At 43.1% G+C, this 13,050-nt stretch overlaps 2 pseudogenes; both read left to right on the forward strand.

Annotated features, from left to right (window-relative positions):
* Positions 1–3,093: 3,093 nt before the first annotated feature.
* Positions 3,094–3,294, forward strand: LOC138668032 (U2 spliceosomal RNA; annotated as a pseudogene).
* A 6,378-nt stretch (positions 3,295–9,672) lies between these two features.
* LOC138668033 (U2 spliceosomal RNA) lies at positions 9,673–9,873 on the forward strand (annotated as a pseudogene).
* Positions 9,874–13,050: the final 3,177 nt, after the last annotated feature.

The following is a 13,050-nucleotide window of genomic DNA, read 5'->3' on the forward strand; positions in this document are numbered from 1 at the left end:
TTTGTTTGAAATTCTACCGGTATTCTGTGTAGGGTCATCTCCTCTCTTGGTAGCTGGGGACTTTAATTGCCTGAATGTGAATGAGCGCCGAGGAGGGGGTGACCCAATCCGTAAGTTAGATAAGTCGTGTTTTTTACTAAATAGCTTGCAGACTGATTTTAAGTTATGCGATGCCTGGAGGTCGCTTTCGCCGACGGACCCAGGATTTACATGGTCCGGTCGGGGAGTGGCTTCCAGGATCGATTTTATGTTTTTATCTGAGGATTTTAGCCCTGTACAATTTGTTTTAATGCCTAATTTATTCTCTGATCATAAAATGTTAAGCGTAAAGATAGAGTATCAAGGAGAGCTGAGGATAAATAGAGGTTTGTGGCGTCTGGGAGTCCATTTGCTGGAAGACCCTCAGGTGAGGTCAGACTTCTGTAATGCCTACCAGGAATGGAGACAGCTAAGGCCTCCATATATTAAAATCCTATCCTGGTGGGAAGTGATCAAAGATAAAATAAGGTTTTTTTTTATCAGGGCTGGAAAGAGGAAGGCGCGGCTGAAAAAGCAGATTTATGTAAATTTAAATTTGAGACTGCAAACTCTCCATAAATTTAAAGAGATAGGACTAGAGGTGGAAGATGATATTGCAAGCCTAAAAACTGAAATACAATTGTGCCTTGATCAAAAAGGTAAAGAAATAATTTTTAATTCCAAAGTGAAACATTTAGAAGAAGGTGAGAAGTGTACACGTTTCTTTTTTAAAAAAGTGATGGAGAAAAAGGAGACGATCACCTGTCTTGATGGAGAAACAACTGTGGAAGGTATGAAGAAGGTGGCTTTTAATTTTTATAGAGACCTTTTTAGTAAAAAAAGTGTAAATAATGTTTTTTTACAAGATGCTCTTAATATCCTGGATTTTAAGTTAAGTTCTGTAGACCAGGGGTTTTTAATAGAAGATCTTAGCATGGAAGAACTTTTTAGTGTTTTTAAAAGTTTTTCAAAAGGGAAAGCCCCAGGAGCAGATGGTCTACCTGTTGAATTTTATTTGACTTTTTGGGATGTTTTAAAGGAGGATCTTTTAGCACTTTTTAAAGAGGTTTTTATGTGTTCAGAGCTGCCTAAGTCATGGAGGAGGGGGATAGTGTCCTTAATTTATAAGAAAAAGGGCGCTCGTGATGACCTCAGGAATTGGAGGCCTATCACCCTCCTCAACATGGACTATAAAGTTTTAGCTAAAATTATTGCTTGTCGTTTTAAAACTGTGATTAATAAATTGATACAACCCGAACAAGTATGTGGAGTACCAGGGAGGAATATTGCTGAGATTTTAAATGTTATTAGAGATGCAATATGGTACTCTAGGGATAGAAGTCAGAGCCTGGCCCTGTTGGCGCTGGACTTTGAAAAGGCGTTTGACAGGGTCTCGCATGAGTATCTTTTTAAAGTTTTAAAACAAATGGCGATCCCCGACATGTTTTTATCTCGTATTATGATTTTATATAATAATGTGTTTTCTCAAATTTCTGTCAATGGTTTTTTAACAGATTTTATCCCGTTGGAATCCGGAGTGAAGCAGGGGTGTCCATTATCCCCAATTCTTTTTATTTGTGCTATGGAACCCCTGCTGTGTATGATCCGGAGAGATAAAGTGGTCCGAGGGGTTCCTATTCCGGGTGGAGGAGGGGCCCAAGTCAAAGTATTTGCCTACATGGATGATGTTACTGCCATCTGTACAGATCCTGCTTCACTCCGGAGAGTGGTAATGTGCACCAATTTTTTTAGTCAGGCTTCAGGTTTTAAAATGAATTTTAATAAAACTGAATGTTTGATTTTGGGTTCCTGGGATACAAATGACCTACCAGCAGTAAAATTGAGGCACGACGAGGTAAAAATTTTGGGTATAGTATTTGATGCTAAAAATGATGGACACGTGAGCTGGGAGGAGGTACAGCATAAAATGGTGAAAAAGCTCTCCTTCTGGAATTTGAGATGCTTGTCGATTGAAGGGAAAATTTTAATTATTAAATCTGTTTTATTGCCTATGATGCTTTATGTTGCCATGGTATATCCTCCTTCTGAGTTGATACTAAAAAAACTAACTCGATGTATTTTTATGTTCATTTGGGGATCAAAAATGGAAAAGCTGAGGCGAACGGAAATGTACAAGAAACAACAAAATGGAGGAAAAGATGTCCCTGACTTGCATTTGTATTTATATGTAAATTTCTTTTGTTTTTGTTTTAAAGTTTTTAACACTAATTCTACTTTTAGTCTGTTTTTAAAATATACTTGCGGTTTTATCTTTAAAAAATGGTTCAGGCCATGTTTATCAGCACCCATTTTATTATGCCCGCCCAAGCATTTTATTGTTTTAGAAAAGGTGATAAGGACTCATAAATTAAAGGACTTGGATGCCGATCTCCTTCTGGACAGAAAAAAATTGATGGTTCATCTGAGAAGAGAAGAAGGAGTGTCCCCTGTGAGCAACTTCTCCTGGAGTAGATCCAAGCGTGTGTGGAGGAACGTTTTTGGGAAATTCTTGGCCAACATTCACAAAGACATCGCATGGATGGCTGCCCACCAGTGCCTCCCAACCAGAGACTTCCAGCACAGGAGAGGCCTGGTGGCGCGGGCAAAGTGCCCAAGAGACTCTTGCCGAGAGGATGAGACTGTTTTGCACCTTTTCTGGAACTGCTGTTTTGCACAAGAACTTTGGGGGAGATTGGGGATACTTTTAAAATGGGTTTGTGGTCTTAAAGATTTTAGCTATGAGTATGTTTTATATGGACTTTTTAATTGCCCCACTACACACCAGTTCAAAGTATGCTGGTGTATAATAAACTGTGCCAAAAATGCAATCTGGAAAGCGAGAAACATTTTACTTTTTAACCGTGATTTTATCTCTGTAAATGATTGTATTAAATTGGCTTTTAGTGAAATGTTTATTTATTTCTTAAAGGATGTTAAAGATGTGGGGAAGAAGGAAGCGAATCGTAGATGGTGTTTTTATATGTGGAATACTGTTTTATATTAAGTTGTTTCATGTTGTTGTATTTTATTATTGTAATTGTTTATGTTTCTTTTGCACAAAAGGTTTCATTTTTTCTTGTTGTTCTATGTCTTATGACTAAATAAAATTTTGTTGAAACCTTATCTGTTCTTATCAGTTTAATATCTGATACGTCCCCTATTTGGGGACCATATATTAAATGGATTTTTAGAACAGGGAGCTGGAAATGGAGCTTGCTCTGTCCACTCCACGCATTGACCCGTTATTGCAGTATCTCCGGGAACAGTGCACCCCTTCTCTGATCCGGTTTCCAAAAACAGATTGAATTGAAATCAGCCCAGCAAGTTGTCATTTAACACTTTCTGAGAATTCTTTTCAGGGTCAAAGAAGCACGTTTCAGGTGGCAAATGTAGCAATTTGCTCAGTTTCACTGGACCGTTTGCAACATTTCCTGTGCCTTGCTTTCACCTGTGCATGTTCAGCATTGGATTGCATCCAATATGCAATCAATCAATCAAGCAATCAAGCAATCTTTGCTGGTTGCAACAGGTGTGTTAAGATGTAGGCCCGAATGAGGCCTTTGTAACAGTGTTGCTAATATATTGTGCCATCTACAAAATTAGGCCCCTGCCTGCCTGCCTGCCTGCCTGCTGTCTGTCAGCATGAAGTGTTTAAATTGAAGTATCCTACGAGTAGTTCGGCCATACATACTACATTTGTGACCGCATGCACAAATTCCTTTGTAAAACATTGGCTCCCTCTTGTGGACCACTGACTTTTAATTATGTGGTGTATGATATGTATTTCAATAAAGAAGGAAAAATGGTGTCTGTGATGATCTTGAATGTGCTAGTCTTGTCTATTTTGTCTTGTACTGTGTGAGTAGTATTCTAATGCTTTTGACCAACTGGGTGCGCTGCTGCTGCCTGCCCGCCTGCAGTAGATAGAATCTATGCACGGAACCTTCACCTGCTGCTGCTGTCACAATGGGGCCTTCAGCCATTGACTCCGGAACTCTCACGTGTCACAATGGGCTCTGGACTTATCTAAGGCAGAGAAAAATGGCGCCGTCTTCAGTCTGCTGCTGGAACAGCAGCAGACCACATGGTAGGGGGATTGTCTTTTTTTTTTTTTAAAGGGGCAATTTGCAGACTTGCACTAATAGTTGCACTCTGGAGCGCCAAAGGGATGGAGGGTGTGTTCAGATGGGCGGAGTTATGCAGATCAGGCGGAGCTATGCAGATTAGGCGGAGTTAGGCAGATTTTTTAAAAACGCGTTGGGCCCAAATTGAACACACCCCCACACACCCCCACACACCCCCCACACACCCCCACACACACCAGAACTGCCATTTGAGAAGGCATCCAGAGTTTAGAAAAAAAATGTCTTCCCCTGGGCAATCATCTTTTGGGCTCTCTCCACAGTGAGTCCTGGTTGTGGGCCATGGGGCGTCTGGAGTGGCAAACCATTTCAGGCTATCGCTTCTCGGCCTTTTGGCTGCGATCGATCAGTTTAACTGTGAGATTGTAGTCAGGTCGGGTGCTTTCGGTACCCTCTCTCTCGGCCTGGGGGGATCGCTCCTCTTCGGAGGGGCTTCACCCCCCTGCTGCTATAGGGAGAGAGGATTAGTCCGGAGCAACGAGTTGCGATCGCCTTAAAAGGGCGCTAGCCTTTTTTTGTGTTTACAGCTGGAGTTCTTTCTCGGAAGGATGCCGGCTGCACTTACCTTTGCATCGGGTGAACCCCGGATGAGGAACACGGTCCGTATCGAGGTCTTGGAGAGATTCCGGAAGGAGAAAGAAATCCGCTACGTTTGCAACACCGTCCTTCTTGGGATCCTGGAGTTCGGCAGAGAGGACATCTTCTGTTTTCAGGACAATGAGCAGAAAGGTACTTATACTATTACCTTTAGGAGCCATGGTTGTTGTCAGCAGTTGGTCCAAAAGGTGAATGACAACATCTTTGCTGATGAACTGGAGGGCCTGGTCTTCTCCCTGCTTTTCGTCCAAGAGGAGGTACAAATGATTGTTTTCTTTCCAAATCCTTTTGTGGAAGTACTGGACATTTTAACCTGTTTGCGTCGCTATTGCGATGAAGTAACCTTTCAAGGGAATGTTAAAAACGCCGTTGGTTTCTGGTGTGGCAAGCGGAAATTCCTGGTGCGGCTGAAGAAAAATCCGGAGGGCTTTGGAGGAACAGAACATCCCCCCTCTACCATCACCATTGGGAAGAGCCGTGGCTACTTATTCTACACAGGTATGCCTATGTATTGCAGGAACTGTGGCAAGATGGGGCATACCCAAGGGAATTGTGTGGAAAGAAGGGCATTCCGCTGCAGCAATTGTGGTCAATTCGGACACTTCATGAAGGATTGCCCTCAAAAGAAGGCTTGTAACCTATGCGGGGAGGTTGGACATATGTTCCGAGGATGCCCACATAGGACTAAAGTCCGTACGTATGCAGAGGCGGCTGAGAGACCCGTGCCAAGGCAGGAACCAGCTATTGTCCCGGTCCATGCTGAGCTGAGTATCCCGGAGACCGGAGTAAGGCCTGAGCCAAGTCCCACTGTTCCTACAGCAGGGGAGGCGGCTGAGAAGGCCAAGGGCGCAGAGGAGAAGGTGGGGATGGAGCAGGAGTGTGGTGGCCCTCAGGGAGGCCCTCCTGTGTCGAAGTCCCGGAAAAAGGGCGGAGGGCGGACCACCCAGAGACTGGAGCAGGGGGACTCTCCCGTTGGGGGGGTAACCCTTGTGTCGAAGGTCTCGAATGAGGCTGGTGTGTTGGAGCAGAGCGCCCCCACTATGTTGGCGGTGGGGGGCACTGTGGCGAAGACCCCAGTCATTCCCAGGGACTCGAGCCAGCAGACCGCAGTTTTTTCTCCTACAGGTGATGGTGTGGATGAGGTCATTGTGCCAGATCCGGAGGCCCCCCAGGAAGTAAGAGGCCATGTAGCTATCACAGAGGACGACTGTACGAGTGAGCTGCCTGAGCCTTCTGGAAAGAAGCTGCGAGGGGATACTCTTCTGGAGGCCAATCCAGAGTCTCCGGATGTGTGTTTTCCCAGCGGAGACATGTGGCTGAACACGGACTCTTCTGGGTATCCATTACCGGGTTCCTCGGATCCCCAGAACATTGACTCTTTTTCCACACTGCCAGATGTGATTGAGGAGTTTATGGAAGTCATTGAGGATATCTCTCCTCCCTCATGACATAAATGCCATCCATGAGGTGTCTCTCACTTAATGTGAGATCTCTAAAGAGCCCTGTCCGCAGGGCTGCTCTTTTTGATTTTTTTGAAACATTAGACTTTGATATATGTTTTTTACAGGAGTGTGGTCTGCAGCATGGAATCCGGTATAACGAGATAAAAAAGGACTGGAAACTAGGGCCCTCTGTATGGTCGGGCTCGAACGAAAACAAGTCTGCTGGTGTGGGTCTGCTCTGCCGAGGTAATAACATCATCATCTCCTCTGTTACTGAGATTGTACCCGGCAGAGCTATCCTAGTGCATTTGTGTTTTAATAATTTTAATTTCCGTGTCATTAATGTGTACGCTCCACCAGATAAACAGGAGCGTATACGTTTGTTTGAAATTCTACCGGTATTCTGTGTAGGGTCATCTCCTCTCTTGGTAGCTGGGGACTTTAATTGCCTGAATGTGAATGAGCGCCGAGGAGGGGGTGACCCAATCCGTAAGTTAGATAAGTCGTGTTTTTTACTAAATAGCTTGCAGACTGATTTTAAGTTATGCGATGCCTGGAGGTCGCTTTCGCCGACGGACCCAGGATTTACATGGTCCGGTCGGGGAGTGGCTTCCAGGATCGATTTTATGTTTTTATCTGAGGATTTTAGCCCTGTACAATTTGTTTTAATGCCTAATTTATTCTCTGATCATAAAATGTTAAGCGTAAAGATAGAGTATCAAGGAGAGCTGAGGATAAATAGAGGTTTGTGGCGTCTGGGGGTCCATTTGCTGGAAGACCCTCAGGTGAGGTCAGACTTCTGTAATGCCTACCAGGAATGGAGACAGTTAAGGCCTCCATATATTAAAATCCTATCCTGGTGGGAAGTGATCAAAGATAAAATAAGGTTTTTTTTTATCAGGGCTGGAAAGAGGAAGGCGCGGCGGAAAAAGCAGATTTATGTAAATTTAAATATGAGACTGCAAACTCTCCATAAATTTAAAGAGATAGGACTAGAGGTGGAAGATGATATTGCAAGCCTAAAAACTGAAATACAATTGTGCCTTGATCAAAAAGGTAAAGAAATAATTTTTAATTCCAAAGTGAAACATTTAGAAGAAGGTGAGAAGTGTACACGTTTCTTTTTTAAAAAAGTGATGGAGAAAAAGGAGACGATCACCTGTCTTGATGGAGAAACAACTGTGGAAGGTATGAAGAAGGTGGCTTTTAATTTTTATAGAGACCTTTTTAGTAAAAAAAGTGTAAATAATGTTTTTTTACAAGATGCTCTTAATATCCTGGATTTTAAGTTAAGTTCTGTAGACCAGGGGTTTTTAATAGAAGATCTTAGCATGGAAGAACTTTTTAGTGTTTTTAAAAGTTTTTCAAAAGGGAAAGCCCCAGGAGCAGATGGTCTACCTGTTGAATTTTATTTGACTTTTTGGGATGTTTTAAAGGAGGATCTTTTAGCACTTTTTAAAGAGGTTTTTATGTGTTCAGAGCTGCCTAAGTCATGGAGGAGGGGGATGGTGTCCTTAATTTATAAGAAAAAGGGCGCTCGTGATGACCTCAGGAATTGGAGGCCTATCACCCTCCTCAACATGGACTATAAAGTTTTAGCTAAAATTATTGCTTGTCGTTTTAAAACTGTGATTAATAAATTGATACAACCCGAACAAGTATGTGGAGTACCAGGGAGGAATATTGCTGAGATTTTAAATGTTATTAGAGATGCAATATGGTACTCTAGGGATAGAAGTCAGAGCCTGGCCCTGTTGGCGCTGGACTTTGAAAAGGCGTTTGACAGGGTCTCGCATGAGTATCTTTTTAAAGTTTTAAAACAAATGGCGATCCCCGACATGTTTTTATCTCGTATTATGATTTTATATAATAATGTGTTTTCTCAAATTTCTGTCAATGGTTTTTTAACAGATTTTATCCCGTTGGAATCCGGAGTGAAGCAGGGGTGTCCATTATCCCCAATTCTTTTTATTTGTGCTATGGAACCCCTGCTGTGTATGATCCGGAGAGATAAAGTGGTCCGAGGGGTTCCTATTCCGGGTGGAGGAGGGGCCCAAGTCAAAGTATTTGCCTACATGGATGATGTTACTGCCATCTGTACAGATCCTGCTTCACTCCGGAGAGTGGTAATGTGCACCAATTTTTTTAGTCAGGCTTCAGGTTTTAAAATGAATTTTAATAAAACTGAATGTTTGATTTTGGGTTCCTGGGATACAAATGACCTACCAGCAGTAAAATTGAGGCACGACGAGGTAAAAATTTTGGGTATAGTATTTGATGCTAAAAATGATGGACACGTGAGCTGGGAGGAGGTACAGCATAAAATGGTGAAAAAGCTCTCCTTCTGGAATTTGAGATGCTTGTCGATTGAAGGGAAAATTTTAATTATTAAATCTGTTTTATTGCCTATGATGCTTTATGTTGCCATGGTATATCCTCCTTCTGAGTTGATACTAAAAAAAACTAACTCGATGTATTTTTATGTTCATTTGGGGATCAAAAATGGAAAAGCTGAGGCGAACGGAAATGTACAAGAAACAACAAAATGGAGGAAAAGATGTCCCTGACTTGCATTTGTATTTATATGTAAATTTCTTTTGTTTTTGTTTTAAAGTTTTTAACACTAATTCTACTTTTAGTCTGTTTTTAAAATATACTTGCGGTTTTATCTTTAAAAAATGGTTCAGGCCATGTTTATCAGCACCCATTTTATTATGCCCGCCCAAGCATTTTATTGTTTTAGAAAAGGTGATAAGGACTCATAAATTAAAGGACTTGGATGCCGATCTCCTTCTGGACAGAAAAAAATTGATGGTTCATCTGAGAAGAGAAGAAGGAGTGTCCCCTGTGAGCAACTTCTCCTGGAGTAGATCCAAGCATGTGTGGAGGAACGTTTTTGGGAAATTCTTGGCCAACATTCACAAAGACATCGCATGGATGGCTGCCCACCAGTGCCTCCCAACCAGAGACTTCCAGCACAGGAGAGGCCTGGTGGCGCGGGCAAAGTGCCCAAGAGACTCTTGCCGAGAGGATGAGACTGTTTTGCACCTTTTCTGGAACTGCTGTTTTGCACAAGAACTTTGGGGGAGATTGGGGATACTTTTAAAATGGGTTTGTGGTCTTAAAGATTTTAGCTATGAGTATGTTTTATATGGACTTTTTAATTGCCCCACTACACACCAGTTCAAAGTATGCTGGTGTATAATAAACTGTGCCAAAAATGCAATCTGGAAAGCGAGAAACATTTTACTTTTTAACCGTGATTTTATCTCTGTAAATGATTGTATTAAATTGGCTTTTAGTGAAATGTTTATTTATTTCTTAAAGGATGTTAAAGATGTGGGGAAGAAGGAAGCGAATCGTAGATGGTGTTTTTATATGTGGAATACTGTTTTATATTAAGTTGTTTCATGTTGTTGTATTTTATTATTGTAATTGTTTATGTTTCTTTTGCACAAAAGGTTTCATTTTTTCTTGTTGTTCTATGTCTTATGACTAAATAAAATTTTGTTGAAACCTTATCTGTTCTTATCAGTTTAATATCTGATACGTCCCCTATTTGGGGACCATATATTAAATGGATTTTTAGAACAGGGAGCTGGAAATGGAGCTTGCTCTGTCCACTCCACGCATTGACCCGTTATTGCAGTATCTCCGGGAACAGTGCACCCCTTCTCTGATCCGGTTTCCAAAAACAGATTGAATTGAAATCAGCCCAGCAAGTTGTCATTTAACACTTTCTGAGAATTCTTTTCAGGGTCAAAGAAGCACGTTTCAGGTGGCAAATGTAGCAATTTGCTCAGTTTCACTGGACCGTTTGCAACATTTCCTGTGCCTTGCTTTCACCTGTGCATGTTCAGCATTGGATTGCATCCAATATGCAATCAATCAATCAAGCAATCAAGCAATCTTTGCTGGTTGCAACAGGTGTGTTAAGATGTAGGCCCGAATGAGGCCTTTGTAACAGTGTTGCTAATATATTGTGCCATCTACAAAATTAGGCCCCTGCCTGCCTGCCTGCCTGCCTGCTGTCTGTCAGCATGAAGTGTTTAAATTGAAGTATCCTACGAGTAGTTCGGCCATACATACTACATTTGTGACCGCATGCACAAATTCCTTTGTAAAACATTGGCTCCCTCTTGTGGACCACTGACTTTTAATTATGTGGTGTATGATATGTATTTCAATAAAGAAGGAAAAATGGTGTCTGTGATGATCTTGAATGTGCTAGTCTTGTCTATTTTGTCTTGTACTGTGTGAGTAGTATTCTAATGCTTTTGACCAACTGGGTGCGCTGCTGCTGCCTGCCCGCCTGCAGTAGATAGAATCTATGCACGGAACCTTCACCTGCTGCTGCTGTCACAATGGGGCCTTCAGCCATTGACTCCGGAACTCTCACGTGTCACAATGGGCTCTGGACTTATCTAAGGCAGAGAAAAATGGCGCCGTCTTCAGTCTGCTGCTGGAACAGCAGCAGACCACATGGTAGGGGGATTGTCTTTTTTTTTTTTTAAAGGGGCAATTTGCAGACTTGCACTAATAGTTGCACTCTGGAGTGCCAAAGGGATGGAGGGTGTGTTCAGATGGGCGGAGTTATGCAGATCAGGCGGAGCTATGCAGATTAGGCGGAGTTAGGCAGATTTTTTAAAAACGCGTTGGGCCCAAATTGAACACACCCCCACACACCCCCACACACCCCCCACACACCCCCACACACACCAGAACTGCCATTTGAGAAGGCATCCAGAGTTTAGAAAAAAAATGTCTTCCCCTGGGCAATCATCTTTTGGGCTCTCTCCACAGTGAGTCCTGGTTGTGGGCCATGGGGCGTCTGGAGTGGCAAACCATTTCAGGCTATCGCTTCTCGGCCTTTTGGCTGCGATCTTGTGTCGCGGTCAGGGGGTGCGAGTGATTCCTGGCAGCGTGCTGCTGATTTGCTACTGCGGTCTTTGTACCGGCAGAGAAGACTGAAGAGGTGAAGATGTTCATCAAGAATACCATTCGTGTGGTCGTGGAAGGAAGTGCCCGAAATAATGTGGTTTTCGTGGTTCGTGACCTGCTGGAGGAAAAGGCTGGAGCCCACCGGACGGACATTTTCAGCGTTAACGAGTTCCGGAATCAAGGTACATATGATGTTACCTTTGTGAGTGAGGCAGTTTGCTTAACTATCTTTGAGTGGCTCAGAAGTCATGATGGTGATCCATGCCTGGAGGGAGTGCGGGTGGAGCCTTTGTTTGGGCTAATGGAGAAAGTTGTAACTGTGACGGTGTATAACCCTTACACTGAAGTAAGTTTGCTGGAGCAGTTCCTGGCTCGTTATTGCGAGTATGTGAAGGGTGGAGGAAAGCAAAAAAATTGCTTGGGGATCTTTAATTGTAAATACGTGTTTCGTGTGAAACTGAGGAGAGACCCAAGTTGTTTGGGAGGTTTCGCCCATCCCCCGGCGAACTTTTCGGTAGCAGGGCAAAGGGGCTTCCTGACATATGCAGGGCAGCCTCTATACTGTAGGAAGTGTTTTCAGTTTGGGCACCTACAGAGTACCTGTGAGAAAAGTATGGTTTGCCGCAATTGTAAACAGGAGGGCCATATGGCGGCTCAGTGTCCAATGCCACGTGAGTGTGACCAGTGTGGAGACATAGGGCACCTGTATAGGGACTGTCCGTATGCTGGGCCGAGGAGGCCAACCAGAGAGGAGGAGAGGCGGGAGGAGGAAGGAAAAAAGCGTGAGGAGCGGAGGCAGGAGGAGGAGAAAAAGAGAGAGGAGGAGGTAAAGAAGCGGGAAGAGGAAAGCAAGTCTTCTGCGCAGCAGAGCGCTGAAATAATTCCGCCCTCTATGGTTGAGAGACGGCGGGATAGAAGGCAGGAGGACAAGGAGGCTGAAAGGAGGAAGGAGGAGCTGGAGGACAAATTATTTTGGAGAGCCGCAAAGCAGGAAGAGCGTGCTATGACTAATAAAAGTAAGAAAAAAAAGGAGGTTCCAGTTATTAATACAGAGGAGTTGGGTGCGCTGATGGATTTTGATACTTCTGGGGCGGAGGAGTTGGTTGATCCTGTGATTCCTGAATCGGACCCGAGAAATATAGGTGCTTTTTCCTCACAAGAGGAGCCTGGAGGTCGGAAGTGTCCCAGGGAGGGTGGTGGGGAAAAATTTGACTTTGAGGTTCCAGAAGCAGGAGTGCCCCAGAGGAAGGTTGGGCGGAAGAAGTCACGTGTGGAGGAGTGTATGGAGGTCAGCGGCTCTGAAAGCTGCGCGGCGCAGATGGTGGAGGAGGACAGTGGCGACACTGCTTAGCTATGTGCTTTTTTTTTCTAAGCGTTTTTGTACATAGCTTTTGCCGTTAAAATGTGTTTTGTATATTGCAGTTGCTTTAAAATGTGTTTTTTTTTTTTTTTTTTTTTTTTTTTTCATATAAGTTGTTTAATGTCCTTTTTGTAGGTTGTTTGCTTTAGTGTTTTTGGTTCTGTGTATATTATGGGGTTTATAATTATATCACAAAATGTGAGGGTCTTTAAAAATAGGTTGCGGCGGGCGGCTATTTTGGATTTTTTTGCAACACAAAATGCAGGAATTTTTTGTTTGCAGGAGTGTGGGATTGTGGATGATGTGAAGGGGAGTGAATGGCCTCATGGTGCGTCTGTGTGGTCAGGGAGTGCTTGTAATAAAAATGATGGTGTGGGTTTTTTAGTGAAGGGAAGTGATGTGAGTTTGTGTGACTATATGGTGATTGAGGTTGGAAGGTGTGTGTTGGCTAATTTTGAGTTTAGAAATGTTCGTTTTTGTGTTATTAATGTATATGCGCCTGTGGAAAAACAGGAGCGTAAAGTGTTATTTGAAAAAATTAAGTTTTTTA

The sequence above is a fragment of the Ranitomeya imitator genome, chromosome 2 (genome assembly GCF_032444005.1).
Source record: "Ranitomeya imitator isolate aRanImi1 chromosome 2, aRanImi1.pri, whole genome shotgun sequence".
NCBI classification, from domain to species: domain Eukaryota; kingdom Metazoa; phylum Chordata; class Amphibia; order Anura; family Dendrobatidae; genus Ranitomeya; species Ranitomeya imitator.